General features: G+C 37.2%; 1 protein-coding gene across 1 annotated transcript in view; it reads right to left on the reverse strand.

The window, feature by feature from the left end:
* LOC117319975 (cadherin-23-like) overlaps positions 1-8174 on the reverse strand; it is a 151503-nt gene extending 143329 nt beyond the window's left edge. Inside the window, exon 1 of the mRNA XM_033874943.1 lies at positions 8074-8174. The gene's annotated coding sequence lies outside the window, so the exon portion shown is untranslated. The remainder of the gene's footprint in view (positions 1-8073) is intronic.
* Between the last annotated feature and the right edge of the window lie 8993 nt (positions 8175-17167).

Consider the following 17167-nt stretch of genomic DNA (forward strand, 5'->3'; position numbering starts at 1 on the left):
TGGACTTCAAGTTGAAGTTGAAAAAGAAAAGAATCAACTTGAACGGGAAGTTAAAACTGAACGAGAAAAAACTAAATATAGAAGCCGAAGAAAGAAAATATCATCTTGAAAGGAAGGTGGAGGGATGAAAATGGAAGCAGAACTCAAGCTTAGAACAAACAGTTCTATGGCATGCAGGGTAAAACTTCAGCCCTACAACCACCAGGCAGATCTTATAATGTCATACATTGCTGAGTGTTAGGCTTTGTCTCCTCATGCATGTGGACTAAGGGCATAAACTGCTCCACTACGAAGTCTGCTTACAGGGAAAGCTCGGAAAGCGTCCACTCAAATGCATAAATCCTACGAACAACTTTCCAAGGCCTTGATAGAAAGGTCAAAGCCATACCAATACTTCTTGATGTCAATAAACAACAACAAGAGACATACGGGGAACTTTTTGAATAAATGAAACAATATGTGGCAATGGTCCGCGATGATAATGAAGATGTTGTTTGGAAATCACAGGGTTATTGTTTCCTCCACGTGTTCCCCTTAGCAAAAGCACAAAGGGTCCGTTTACACCATGGATGTGTTGTTAATGCGGCAGAGGATCACAGTTTTCCGAACCGGAATAAACCTAAGGCAAACATGAATTTAAGACGTGATAAATGTAGCAAAACTGGTCACATCACAAGGAATTTCCTAAGGCCAGCAAAAGCAACATCAAAAATGTGTTAGTCAACCATCACTTACTTACCAGATGAGGCGTAAGACTTTTACCTGCTGTCTTTATTACATGATCGATAGAGGCGACTAAATCTGGAATCTTTTCTCTGGAAACTTTATTCTTCCGAACGTCTACATTGACAATGCCTCAGTTTTGGCATTTAGCGTTCGCCCCTGTCAGCAAGGGTTTGGGTTCTCTCCCTTAGCCGAGACATCCTAGAGTCGATAAAAATGCTACTCGCCACTCCTTCTTCGCGCTCAGCAGTTTTGGGGTGGGACGGCTGGTTTTGCCGTTGTCTTTATAATATGACTGGTCTTGGTGACCTGCTCGATGTCTTCGGCAGTATGCTTCAATGATGTAGCATTATAAAGGCTGCATAGGTTCGCGCTATTAAAAGTAGGCAAACACGAACATACCATAGCCTACCAAAACAAATGTAGGCATCTCGCATGCAAGGGAGACCGTCCTTAAATGATGCTTAAAAGAGGTTAAAAAAACTAAACCAAATCAAACCAAACCCCTTTACAAGATTTACCTTTGTGAAATTCAAAGAATGGGAATCATTTGATCCTTACAACTAACAAGCATGGATGACGCGACGCTGTACCCAGAGTCATTTTCACTCAGGATTGTGGATGCTAGGACGGTTGCTGACACACTTATTGAGATGCTTTCGCGTGTATCACATGGAAGGATGTCTTGAAGAAAGTTTCAACCAATAAATAGGCTGAATATGGCACTCTGTTACCTTACGCGCTGTTCGCAGACCGGAAGGGGTTTCATTCTCATGAAGAAATCCAGTTCTCGCCATTCGAGATCTTGTGTGATTGGTGGTTTATTGTCCAGTTCAGGGTTTAGAGAATCTAATGACAGGCAAAGCACAAATGTCGTAGATCACGTTATAATAGTGACTGGACGAGATCCAAGACACAGAAAAACAAAACAAGAGGCACGTAGTTCTCTGGGCATGGTATTATTATTCAATTTATTGTTATCAATTTTCTTGCATTTGGTATTTATAATTTATTTGTCAGAACAATCTTTTACAATGCAGTCAACCAATCATCAATCAATCAGTTATCGAATTATCGATTGAATAGTGCTATCAATCAAAATTGATTACTGAAGGAAATCAATAAGTGATTACCAACGAATGATCTATTTTGAACAATTGCTAAAAATGGTATTATAATGTATCATAGTACAATAGTATTACAATCAAAAATCAATTTCTTGTGAATTATATGCACGTTTTATACCTTCGTTGAACTTTCGGATGACAAAGAAGAGTTTAATGACGTCGTACCATTTATGATTATTTTCATTGCTTTGGCTGTCGTCGTCCAAATGATGTTAATGTTGTCAATACTTAAGTATTTGTACGTTATAAACTATAGTTATAATGGTCATTTGGAATTGAAATTATTTAAAATACGTTCATATTTACTACTTTTATAGACAAGAAATTTTAGTCACAGATCTTATCAAAGAGCGGTTGCTGTTCAAAACGATCCGTACTTGAGCTGGCGCACTGTGTTCGCTCCTAATTATAATTAATCACTTGTGGTTGATAAAGCAGAAATAGTAAGGCCGTCTATACATGTGTACAGTGGTATACATGTGCTTGACCGCTGTTACTAAAAAAGACATTAAAACTTAAATTTTCTGAAATTAAAAGAATTCCAGTTGATTTCGAATAATTTTGATTGTTAAAAACACAACAAATACACAATACCTTTTAAATGCACAGTTAGGCTTAACATTGGTTTACAAGGTGCAAAGCAGCAGCGTTTTCGACCGATGGTTATAGTTCTCGGGGGGCTATTGGCGGTCGTCGTGGGAGAGAAGTGTATCACATAAACCTAAACCCAAAAATCACAACCAAACTGTACCTCAAATAAGGTTCGTGCAGGAACAGACACACCTTGACCAGCAGTTGATTTTATTGATAGTACGGATGAAATCACAGATGTCAAGAAAAATGCTGGTCTGATCAAGTAACAACGTTGTGAAATCGTTACACATAACAACCGTACCGTATTTCGCAGTCAAAACGTGTGGAGGTGGAAACAGCGCCTGCAACTTTTACAGGTCTAATAGATAAGACACTGTCAGTCAGGACTGTCAAATGCTCTCGTCTATTTTGACGACATCGAATAGTGTTCAGCGAGAAAAGGAAGTATCACGTAAATCATCTACGTGCAGTGCTGCAACGACGTATACAGGTTGTTTTGACCGTGAAACCTTCTACCTGTATTCTTGGCGAGGAGGAATTGTGTAAATCGAACTGCAAAATTCTAGAGATTGATGCGATGGGCTGCTACATACCTATTGCTTGGAAATTCATTATAAGAAAGGTTCGAACAATGCTAACGCCGACGGGCTATCACGCATCAAGTGAAGATAGATGACTATGGATATATACTACAGATATATCTATATATTCGACTTTATAGTGTAATTGATTACTACGCCCATGATGAGTGTGGAAAGTTCGAACAGTGTAGTCAAATTCTTACGTAATAAGAATTACAGTCATTCATATAAGTGTAACGACTCTGGTAATTTAATTGGACATGGAAGTTGATCCTGCAATTAATCAGTTTCTCTGAGAACAGTGTGCGAATTATAATTGACTCATTACGTACTAAGTAGCTTTCAGCATTGAAATCTTGTATCACAACAACACCATATGATTAACAACAGTTTATTACTTCGTATTGTGTTTATATTTGTACACAGTTGATCAGTTCTTCCAGATGGTTTCATATCTGCTATCCCAACTCCTTCAACTCTCTCCATCTCCCATGACCATTGTTCTATCTCTTCTCACCCCTGCTTGTCCTCTCTTTTCTCTCTCTCTCCCCCCCCCCCCCCCCCCCCCCCCCCCCCCCCCCCCCCCTTCGTATTATCCTCTCGCACCTGTATTCCCTCCGCAGCCTGCTCTCTAATATTTACGGTGTTAAAACGTCTCATTTGTTTATATATTTCATTGTCAATTTCCATGAAATATGTCGATTACTGGCTACAAAATATTATCAACATAATTCTTAAGAAAGAAATGATATGGTCGACATCAAGATCTAATTTTGATATATTTTATTTAGTTTTGCGATATAAAGTCGGACGTATTTCATGAGTTTCGTTAGTGGTTACTTTGTCACCAACCTAATCATCATTTTGAGAATGGGACATGTCTTTTACTTTGCTTTATTTATGCGACTTGTGCCTCGATGAAGCGGAGGAGGTTTAACCTCCTGCACACCTGCACTTGTTTTCTTAGTGCTGCTCAAGGGTGTTGATGTCAGTCTATAGTTGTGTCGTATTTTTATCCGTACTTTGATCAATTTTAGTTTAGACTAAACGGCTTAATAATTATGTAGGTGTTCTCTGATGTCAGCTTTGCCAAAGATATTTGTTTGTCTAAACCCTTCAAACTATAAAACATTCAACTATTACTGATAAACAATAACAACTGAACTTAATTTCTGAGAAAATGTAATTGATAGAAATTGGCTAAGCCGTCAACTGTATACTATTATTGTCATACATTGTTTATGCCGTGTTGCATGTGGAATTATGTTTCGCTAATCATCTTTAGCTGTAAATACATGTTTAAGACATTTTGAGCCTATAGTCAGACACAGCATCATCATGTAAATTGACTTACATGCATTATCCCGGGTATGTTATATATATACTATTGATAAAGTAATCATAACGTAATATCGTTGGTCGGGTAGCACAGTGATAGCACACTCAACTGCCACAAGGCGCTTCCAGCGAGTGTGATTAGTATAATTTTACATAAATTGTTTAGCATTTGTTAAAAAAAAAGATGAAAAATACATTACGTAATGTTAGCGATAATGTGGGTTAAACTGATCAAACTAAGTAATCAAATAATTTCATATCTGGTCGGAGAATCGAGCTCTGACCAGCTTAATCAGTGTGTTATTTGGCGATATATGACCACAATCCAAAAAGAGGTCAAAGGTTTCGCCAACAGTTCAAAGGATGTAAAGCAAAGTAAAGTAACACAGTTACTCGTTATTTGGAATAAAGAATAACTGTTCAACTTTACTTTTCCATGATAAGAAAATATGTAAACACTGACATATCGAACTGATTAATAATATTGAATTGAATTGATATGTTTTTCTCCATAGTTTACATTTTTCTTCATAGCTTCTTTATGTGCCATGATATAGGCCTACTTTACTTTACAGTGTTTGCCTTGTATCATGACGAAATAAGCGCAATGCCTTGAAATGGGATTTATCTCACCAATTAACCTATCTTTATATAACGAATCGGCAATATTGACAATAAAAATCTTAAAACCAATATCGGACTTCAACCTGAAACCCGACAGTATTCCTAACCACGTTTGTTATCGATAGGTCGACTTAGGCCAGTCCCTTCCTGGTCGAGATAACAGATCTACACGGCCTGAGTACTAGGTAGGAAACAGTGGTGTATTATACCATTAGGTCTACACGGTCTGAGTGCTAGATACAAAGCGGTAATGTATTATACCATCAAATATCAGTAGTTTCCTGAACATATAAGCTATAATCAGCTGATGAATGAATTTGAACAGTTACGAGATAACACAAATGTGTAATTATTTTACTGATAAACAGTATCGAGATTACACAATTGTGTAAATAATTTACTGATAAACAGTATCGAGATTACACAAATGTGTAGTTATTTTACTAATAAACAGTATCGAAATTACACAAACCTGTAATTATTTTATTGATAAACTGTATCGAGATTGGGAGCCTGAAGTTGGTTCCGAGTTCCGAGTTCCGAGTTCCGTTTAAGAAAAACTGAAATATTATGTATTAGCTTTATTGGTTTTGGTCCTAGTTCCGAGTTCCGTTTAAGAAAAACTGAAATACTATGTATTAGCTTTATTGGTTTTGGTCCAGGTCAGAGTTCCGTTTAAGAAAAACTGAAATACTATGTATTAGCTTGATTGGTTTTGGTCCAGTTCCGAGTTCCGTTTAAGAAAAACTGGAATACTATGTATTAGCTTTATTGGTTTTGGTCCCAGCTCCGAGTTCCGTTTAAGATAAACGGAACTAGAAACCAGTTCCGAGTTCCGTTTAAGAAAATATTCTATGTACTTTATCTCAATATGAGACCCGAATCTGAAGAAGAAAAACTGCATGTGTCAAATGGATGCAAAGTCATTTATCATTCACGTATGAATTTTAAGGGACTTGATCCTAGTTTTCAGTTCCGTTGAAGAAAAACGAAACTAGGAACCAGTTCCGAGTTCCGTTTAAGGATAACAACACGACTGGTGTTGTAAAATTACGAGAAATTGTTGTGTTGTAACCTCCGAGAGAGAATGTTACAACGCAGTTTTCGTTCATGGTACATTTCTTTTTTTTACCCTTTCGTAAATTACAAGTAGTTTGTTAAAGCAGCTTTCTAGATATCGCGAAATGTGGGTCCATGGAGGGAGATATGAGTTTTTATTTGTAGTTAATGTATCTATATGTGTGAAGTTAAAGTACACAAACAAAGCAATAACTGCAAAGTATATTTCATACACCATTTTGTTTTCAATATGGCTTCTACTGTTGAGGTGAAATGTCTATATGACGACTGGGAAAAAATCTTTAATTGGTATTACTGAAGTTTTATTCAACACAAATAAAAAAAATAAAATTTCATTGAATAATATTGAACAGTTCTTTCATAGGCACCTGGAAACATAGAAATACGCAGGGTAGCAGGAAACTTCTAAGGAGCTGTTGCCAAAGGCCTTCCTTGTTATTCGCTGTCAATGATTAGACTAATTGATTAGATTAAATCTACAATTTGTGATATCACTAATTCGAATATATGGTATTATTAAATGATTTAACGATATCATGAATTCTAATTTATGATATCATTTAATGAATAAATTACATCAACAATTCGTATTGATATCACTCTATTCCTTGAATTAATGATATCAGTAATTGAATTATTCATATAAATAAATCGAATAAATGATAACCATTAATTATGTCGCCCCCGTAAGTTTCGGAGAGACATATTGCTTTGTTCCCGCGAGGAGGGGATGCTTGGGATTGCATTTGAGTTTTGTAGGTCAGCGCTCACATGATCTGCTACTGAAAATATTAAATTTATTCATACGTTTGTTTCCGTGCGATAACTTGTATTCTTGTTAACAAATCGTCTCTATTTAAAAAAAAAAAAAAAATTGTATTTATTTTGTTTTTCAAGATTTTCAGCATAGTCAAATACAAAAATATAACCCATATACGCTTATCTTAAACGAAACTCGGAACTGGGACCAAAACCCGTAAAGCTTATACATAGTTGTTCCGTTTTTCTTAAACGTTACTCGGAACTGGTTAAACGGAACTCGGAACCGGTTCCGAGTTCCGTTTTACTTAAACGGAACTCGGAACTTGTTAAACGGAACTCGGAACTGGGACCAAAACCCGTAAATCTTCTACATACTTACATTACCTTAAACGGATCTCGGAACTGGGACCAAAACCAATAAAGCTAATACATAGTATTTCAGTTTTTCTTAAACGGAACTCTGAACTGGGACCAAAACCAATAAAGCTAATACATAGTATTCCAGTTTTTCTTAAACGGAACTCGGAACTGGGACCAAAACTCGTAAAGCTAATACATTGCAGTTCCGTTTTTCTTAAACGGAACTCGGAACTGGGACCAAAACCAATAAAGCTAATACAGAGTATTTCAGTTTTTCTTAAACGGAACTCGGAACTGGTTCCGAGTTCCGTTTATCTTAAACGGAACTCGGAACTGGGACCAAAACCAATCAAGCTAATACATAGTATTTCAGTTTTTCTTAAACGGAACACGGAACTGGACCAAAACCAATAAAGCCAATACATAGTATTTCAGTTTTTCTTAAACGGAACTCGGAACTAGGACCAAAACCAATAAAGCTAATACATAATATTTCAGTTTTTCTTAAACGGAACTTGGAACTGGTTCCGAGTTCCGTTTATCTTAAACGGAACTCGGAACTGTTCCGAGTTCCGTTTTACTTAAACGGAGCTCGGAACTCGGAACCAACTTCAGGTCACGATTACACAAATGTGTAATTATTTTACTGATAAATAATATCGAGATACCATAAATGTGTAATTATTTTACCTATGAACAATTATTATTTTACTTATAACAGTATCGAGATTACCACAAATGTCAAAGTATTTATTTATATGTAATTATTTACTGTTAAATAATATCGATATTATCAAAAATGTGTAATTGTCTACTTATAAACAGTATCGATATCACCACAATTGTACATCTACCCCGTCCTACTGAAGACAAAGGATACCTACCTTAACGGGACAGATGTAAAGGGGCAGCACACTGGATCATTGGTGTAGTTAATGGTGTCTGACTCCAACAACACTCTTTCCCAAGGTGTGTGAGTTTCGATGAGCTATATCAATATATCGGCCATTGTATCCGCTTATCAGTCATGTGGTATAAGTACACTGTAGCCGAGGAATAGTCGGGATAAGGGCCGATCAATTTCCTGTAAATACTTCACATTTATCGACCCGGCTGTTAGGTAACCATATACGTTATAACTACGATTGAACACGACCAATAATGTTTTATGGGCTTTGTCTACTTTTGGGATTTTTATGGCAAGTTTAAAGTTTAATATTCTCATGTGATTAGAAATGGTATTTGGCTATGTGGATAACATAACAGAAAAGGTATTATTTTTGTACCTGTGACTTTCGATATTTTAATATCTGCTACCTCATATATTTGTATATATGCATGCTCCACATAAAACTAAAGCCAATGATTGAGTTGAAAAGGCCATCTTATACAAGATGACAATTTATTAAAGAAACAAAATAATTATTATCATCAGAAATATTTTTAAAATCTAACTATAGGAGTGCTTATTCCGCATCAGTATTTGAACAAAATACAAATTGTATGACATTTGTATATATTATACAGAAAGACGAAGTGTCGTCATTTCGATATATCTATATATCCTTTTTGCATATTTATATATCTATTCATTTCAGTATATCAGATAACCTGTCTTCAAGTTCAGTAATAGGTACCTACAGAGAGCCGCGTGGTCACTGACCTCTTGTTATAAACTTTGAAATAATAACTTTGTCAAATTTCACCTATGACATGTAAAAGAAAAATCTGTCTTCATGTAATTATGTAATACCAATGTTAGTACAGGGCGGGATCATATCCCAACTAAGTTTCTAAAGGACAATTGACAAGTAGTCAATATTCCCATCACATTTCTAAATAAAATGTCCATATCTGAAGGTACGCTTCCTGATGATTTACATATTAGACCGTCAAAAAAGCATTTGATAATGTGAATCATTCCATTCAAAATTGTAGGCGTGGAGTCCCCAAAACAGTTTTTTCCTACAGAACAGATCACAGCTTGCATGTCAGTGGGGCTAGCAACATGTCCTATAGAGGAGAGGATCCCAAGCATGAAAGTTCACAAGGTCCCGTGTCCCATTATCAAAGTTTTCATCCCTCAGACAGCTGCTGTCTATGATGATCTGAGTTATATCCATTGCATAAGGCTTGTAATCTGTACCATTAACAATTGAATTGATAGGCTCACCATTTAACGAATCCTAACAGAAATTCTCCTTAATTTTATCACCCTTTCCACAAACTAGACAGGTCGCTTGCACTTTGTTCTGATTAAACGCGCTTCGATTTGCCTAGAGAACATAGGTACTTGTCGCTAATAATAGGCGCGTTTTAAGCCTAGTGACGTCTCTCGAATTGCCGTAGGCTCCGATATTTATTTGTATTCTCAATTACGGAATGCTTCCAGTGAGAGTGAATGGTTTTCTTAACCCCATACTTCCATTGCTACGAAGGGGCCGCGGTGGCTGAGTGGTTAAGGTGTCCCGACACTTTAACACTAGCCCTCCACCACTGGGTTGCGAGTTCGAAACCTACGTAGGGCAGTTGCCAGGTACTGACCGTAGGCCTGTGGTTTTTCTCCGGGTACTCCGGCTTTCCTCCACCTCCAAAACCTGGCACTTCCTTAAATGACCCTGGCTGTTAATAGGACGTTAAACAAAAACAAACCAAACAAACCAAACCATTGCTACGATGATGTTGGATTTCCTAGTTTTCTAAGAGGTAGGAGGACTTATCCTTAAGAAGAAACTGTCTAGGAGCAAGTTTCAACAGTGGTCGCCGTTGAAGAATTAACGTCCCGCAGTATATATACTGATATTATTTGGACCGATTTCGTACGACTGGATGATGTAGCTATCAACACGGAACTCTTTGTTGGTTGTAGCGTATACCTTTCCTTGGAGCTTTCATAGACCGCCATATATAATAGTATATGTAAAGAACCAACTGGTTCGTCAACTAGTATAGTAACGACGTCAGCACAAATAGGAACACTGCAGTCAGTGTTACCAATCCTCAAGCCTAGTCCAGTATTTGGTAGACGACCAAGAAGATAATTAACGTAGAATTTCATATAGCTCAATACTTAGCAACCCTACCTATCTTTCACCTTGCAATACCTGGAAACAATCCGATATGTGACCTTTCCATTTTTACACAGCTCGTCATCCTAGAATCCAAGTCCTGTACCACTTCACATGGCTTTCCTCCCACTCTTACTGAGAAGACTGTTGTGATATACCACATCAAAGGCTGATATGACATTTACATAAGCTGCATATACATCTCTCTTGCAGTTTTTGGCATCTTTAAGCGCTTTTTGTAGTAAAGTGGCGGCCGTCAATAGCGACAGCTTGTTTCCTACATGTACATCCACGATGAAAAGGATTTTGAATCTCTGCAATGAGTAGTTAATGAAGGTTTGTTCTAATACAGGAACCACGGAACCAGATGATTTCCCATAGACGGTAATGTTAACGTTTACCACTGTACTGCTTAAATGGAGTTTTCAACACTGGTCCACTAGCCATAATTTTGAAGAATGTCATCTCGGAAACTTGTAAATAGAATGAATAAAAATTCTACCAATTTGAACTTTTTTTAATATGGGGGCCACCATCTTGTATTGAATTCAGCACCAAAAATTCATCTAAATTTACAACAAAATACACACTTAATTAACTCCCCCTGACAAAAACAGGCTAGGAAAAAAATAACTTTTTTTCTGTATATTTCTGTATGTATTGCCCAGCCCACACATAAAACTTTGGAAACTTATCTCACCTAAATATCCAATCAGTAGGCCCCGATGCATTCACCTTCCTATTAAATCTTCTGCCCAAACGGGGAAAACCCACAATCTATTTTTGATTTGGTTCTGTGGTCCCTACAGGGACTACAGTACCTATCTTCAATGAAAGAGGGACACATCCAGTACTCATTATGGAGTTGATGTTACTATATGTATTATCACTAGCATGTTGTTGGTGTTCAGAAGATAGCCCATACAAATCTTCTGTTTTGTTATTATTAAAGGTCAGGATGACCTTACCTACTTCTTCTCTGGAAATCTTCGAGTACAACATCTGCGTATTTCTGGTCATAATAGGCATTTTAAGCTGAATGAGCTAGCATACTACAATGTTTATTCCAACCTCGTATAACTTCCTGGCCGTTATACGTCCTGCCGCCCACCTTGAGTTCAGATATACATCCACCAAGTTTCCTTCGTTGTTTATCAATGAGTTTGTATAGCCGACTGGAATCATTTAGCTTTGCTTCCATAATTTTCGATTAGTCATGGAGCTTCTGTGCATTAGCCATCTGAATCTGTTTTCTTAACTCTTGCTTCGTGAGCTTCCTGGCAATGAGCAGGGGGTTGGTTGGAAGACCTAGCCTACCTCTTGATTTCCATTTCCAATGAACTTTATGCGTGGAACGTATTGAGGAGGCAATAATCTTGTTACGGACTCTTAGGGTGTTCTACGTCTAGAGCGTGGCTTGTTAAAAGTAGAAGCGTCGGAAGCTTTGATTATACTTCATTTAAATCATGTACTGTCTTTAAGATATTAAACTTGCATCCATAGAGGTTGTGTACCTTACCTTCCGATGCATGGGTTTTGTAGTAGTCCTTATAGACATTCTTCTTGGACGTTAAGGGTGCTACTGATTAGTTATGACACATGCTACACATGTATCCTAATTCACATTTATTATGACAGGGTAATGATATGAAGTATTGGTTAACTCAAATATCTTGAATTGGAGTAGTGTCGGATTGCTATAGAAAGTAGTCAATCGCTGTGGTATCTCTGTCATTTGAATGTACAAAGGTTTTACCACCTGCTGCTATAAATTGGGCGTGCTCCTCCGCAAAGTTCTGTAAACATAGATAGATGTGTATGATACAACCAGTGTTCTTGCAGAAGTATAATAACTGGGACTTTCTTGGTCGAAGAATTCCTTTATCGTAATTGCAGCTGTACGAGTATTTCTATAGTTCTAAATTATTACTTTGAAGAGGAGAGCGGTTTAGGTTTCGTCTGGTCACATTACGTCCGAAATCTTGGGTGGTGAGATATTTGGACTCTCCATAAAAAAGGAGTTCTGAAGAGGGGCATCTAAGCTAAATAAGCCTCTGCGTTGAGGAGATTAGTAACTCACTCTCCGGACTGGTGGAGTGCCATTACTGGGGCTTGCTAATGATTAATGAATGTCGCTGGATTGGAGGGGTGTTGATTCATATCTCATGTAGTTGCGTATAAAGGCTGCTTTAGCTGCCCCATCCGGATAGGGTTTTGCATAGGAAGCTGATAGGGATATGGATGGGGAGGGAGGTGATGAGGCTGCAAAGACGGGTGATATGTCGTAAACGTAGCAGCTACCCATGCCGGTGATGTGTAGTAGCAGTGGGGCATGTGGAACCTGCGGACTCCGACTGCTGTTAGTGTGCCCTATCTGCTCTAGGATATAGACGAGGACGAGTTTCTGTACTTGAGTATTCGCTTGTATTATCATTAAGGTATATATATTGTTGACACATGAGGCTTAGTTGACTCTGTACTCTAGGAGCAGGCTGAGTTTCCCTCATATTCTGGTCAGATTATGATTCTTCATTCTAAAAATTATTCATCACATGGCAGGCTGTCCCATCATTACTGATAATCATCTGAGCATTTGATACACGCTGGGAGTAAAGGTGGGCAGTACCTGGATTACCTGATCGAAAACATTCAATCTCAGTAATTACCTGATTGACGTTTGTCAGAATTAAGTTGGAAATCTTTTCTTGATGCTGACCATTGCTTTTAACCCCTCTATCATGATTAATTGGAAATTGATGGAAACATCAAACAGGAAGAGAGAAAGGAGTGATGTTGTTCAAAAGAGACAACTCTGGAGGTAGGACCACTGGTTAGACGGCGTAACGTTTAAAATGATAAACTAGCATACTAATCGAATTATCAGTGTCCCGAGGTTACTTTTATCCACTATATGTATTATGTATGAACGCACTGAAACCAAAACAGGAATTTGATAAATGAATTTATGAATATTAAGCAAAACAATCAATTCTTCAAGTTAATACATACGATAAATCTTTCAAAACAACAGAATTTATAAGTTAAGATAGTTGATATACATACATATATCAGTTTTGTATTTTCTAGTTGAATAGATTATGTGACGGAATTGATGGAAGAAGTTGCCATACAGAGACTGCAGTACAACACCATCTGACAAGCCAGGCAGGTTCTTACATAAAAGAATGGCTGCCCTTCCACCTTCCATCACTAGCCAGCTTAGGAGTGCTATGGGGAATTGCAGTCGGAGTGAATTCATCTACATCCACTGTTGACGTTTGAATACATATGTTAGAAATGTGGATATTTGAACCCTGTGTGTTCCTCAAAAGTGAAATGTGATCGTATATCAGACACTGCACAAGCTGGCATGACTTTTTCTTTCCCAGACAATGCTTTATCCATCTAATGAACCTCCTATGGGGTACCAGTCGGTCCAGTCAGTAAGAGTGAAATATGTATTGGTCACAGCATTTTATAGACTTTTATACAAATATAAGTCGACACATACAATGCTAAGTTATTTAAGATTCAAATTGTAACATTATTTGATGATACAGTCTTTGCTGCTGTTGGTGCATGGCATAGCAATTAATATCAATAAATGGACGCAAAAATAGTTACAATTGTTTAACCATGCAGCAAAATCACCTGTACATACATTTATATTTAGAAAAATATGTTACGAAACTGTTTCTTGTAGAAAAAAATGTGGACCATAAAAGTCACAATAATCTAAATCATGAAATGTACTAGTACTTTATACTGCCCATAATGAAAATGGTTTTAACAATCAAGTTTGGAATTTTGATATGTGTTAAAGTATTCTTATTCTAAAGTCATGCTGCATACGGATGGTATGCTTTTCTTTTTGTTATGTGCTGTTTGTTATGTTTTATCATAAAGTGAGATTGTAAAGCCTAGATGTGATAAAATTATCACTACACAATGTACATGTAGTATAGTACAAACACAAAATATACATAACGAGTATATGTACGATATTTAAATGTACAATTGCTTGCTTTTATCAAATCATATATATTGAAATGTGTAAAGCTTCCAAACTTATTAACATGCTGAATAAGCTATGGCATTAGCAACTATAAGGCTATGTAAGTTTTTGTAAATATACATAGCCAGGTTTGAATAATTGTACAGTTCTCTGATGGCATAAGATCTATCAATCTAAATATATTAGGTCTAACATAACATTTTCTATACAATGAAAAAATGACCTTATTTCTGAGTATAAGGGACATTCCATAATAAAATGATCTTCGTTTTCAATTTGAGTACAAAAATTACAACAACGCAGGAGGTATTGAAATTGTTATTGTATTGTGTTGTTATTTTTATTTTTTTTCAATTTTTTTTTTATTGACAAGATCAAGATATCTCTTATAACCATAATAATTTGAGAAAATTGTATAATGCGGCTCGTGCCGAGTCTACAAGCTCTCTATGCCAGTCATGTTTAAATATGTCTCGTACCCTTGATTGGAATCATGATAAAATACAATATCTCCAACTCCTTGTTCAAGCCAAACTTATCCAAAACCATGGGTACATAATATGTTCTTCACTAGTTTAACCAAATTTATGGTACGACAAGTTTCCGCTTGATTGTATATACTTAACCAGCTCATTTTGGTTATGCACGACTTTTTAACCAATATTTAATAATCTTGGTGTATCTCATAAATTAAAAATGTTTTATACATGTGGAGGACTTAGTTGGAGATAATTCGTCTGTTCTTAATGAATTTAAAATATCGATGCATATGTTTATATGCCTTTTTCAAGTTTTGAAAGCCCCCGCCCCTCTAAATCCGCCACTGGGTAGGGTGTTCTGTATGTTGTAGACGTTGAACCCATTATGTTATGGTGAAGTGCACTTGTTATTGTAAATAAATATTTCAAACTGTTATTTGAAGTCGAGTCTCCTTCACCAACCCTTTTAAGTAAATCCAAACTGTGTCAAGTATATGTTTTAGTTCCTTTATTTTTACATTGTCATACTGACTTTCTGTTTTATAATGTTAGGCGTCCTTGCAAAATCACTTTTATTAATGTTTTCTTAGTGCTTTATTGTGTGTATGTATGCACGCACGTACGCACGGACGGACGGACAGACGCACGCACGCACGCACGCACGCACGGACGTGTGTATGTTTGTTTGTACGTATGCATGTTTAGTGTTTAGAGCTTTTCTGTGCAGGCCCAAGGGCCTAACGACGAAACTGGTCAATCAAATCGAAAGCTCAGTTGATGTGGCTAGAGTTGATATGACCACCACTGAGACTGGGATCTAGGGAAAATTAATCAGGCTATAAAACTTGCAAACTCTGCACGCTTACATTAAAGAAAAATGGAATGCATGTACGTTAGTATGTATCGTTCATTGTCGCTTGTTGTTTTTCGTTTACCCTAGTCATTTTATATAACTTGCATACTGTGATATTACTGTGTTTTGTTTATTTTTTCTGCATTTAACATATGTTTAGTCGTAGAAATAGCTCTACATAGCTAATGTTTTTTTGTTTAACATACACGACTTCTTGTATCTTTTGTCTTGTATCTTTTAACGAACCTGGCATGGGTTGACGGACGATATAAAAATACAGGTAGTGAGTTAGTTACGGTTTGAACAATACAAACTGGGCCTGTCTCGCCCCTGTTACATATGATATGTACATACGTCCCCGAACAATGGGTTTGGGGCGTCAGGTATTTTATAACAGACTCTAGGTCATCGAACTTCCGGTTGGACAGGGTGGACACGGATATATCGACTCCGGCAATGAAGTTGAGGTTTTCAGTCTACGCAGCATGATACGACGTGATTTTGAGAAGACATTATTCATACTAAACATGTAAGTAAGATATAACAAGCCTAAAGTGTAAACATGGGTGATAAAAATAGTACTATCGGAAATACTTCATCAGACTAGAGAAGTGATATTTGAGGTGAGAATAGACAACTCAGCCACCTTATCTCTCTTATAGAAAAACTTGATGTAAGACTTCATCACCTGGGACCAATTGTCAGTAAGTTAGACCTGGTAAAAAAAACCACAGGATTCGTTAGCGGTGAAAGTCAATCTATTGGAATCTGAAATAAAAGTGTTTTAAGACCAAACATGTTGAGTGGGAGTCAAGTCAAGCAATCGGTTCTATGTATGACCAAGTTTAAACTGTAACTGAAAAAAATAAACAAGGAGTCCAAAAATTGAAGAAAAAAAATCACAAACAACCCTGTGAATAATGACAGGGTCACTTATCTTGAAAAGTCCATCACTGAGCTTAAGGCAGACAAAGATGAACTAACCAAGAACGTGACAGAGCTCAGGTGGAAGTCCATGAAGGATAGCATTGTGTTTAGCGGACTTTTTGAAGAGCTCAACACTGAAGCTAAACTTCACCGTTTACTACATGAACAATAAGATATTAACCAGCTTGAGATAGGCAACACTCATCTCTTTGGTAGATATGTGCGCGGCAAGTCTGGTCCGATTGTCGCAAGTTTTCTTTACCATAATGAGAGGGCTAATATAACCCAAAATGCGCGTCGTCTAAAAGACACCCAATACTATATATATGAACAATTTCCCACAGAGATCGAGGAAAAACGGCGTGCGCTCTACCCCAAGATGAAAGAGTTCCGTCATCAAGGGAAACGGGTAGTTCGCCTCATTGTCGACGGTAAACTGTGTTTATTCCTCGACGCTGGCACAACTGCCAATGACGCCAGACATAATCGAAAATATAGTGACGTCACTAGGACACAGTCCACCTCCATTGGAACAACGTCATCTTACCTGACTAACAAACAGACTCAACTAACGTCATTTGCAACTCCCAAGTCGCACCCAACGCCATACTTTAACCAGTACGAAACACCAGTGTC

The sequence above is a fragment of the Pecten maximus genome, chromosome 1 (genome assembly GCF_902652985.1).
Source record: "Pecten maximus chromosome 1, xPecMax1.1, whole genome shotgun sequence".
In the NCBI taxonomy this organism is placed as follows: Eukaryota; Metazoa; Mollusca; class Bivalvia; order Pectinida; family Pectinidae; genus Pecten; species Pecten maximus.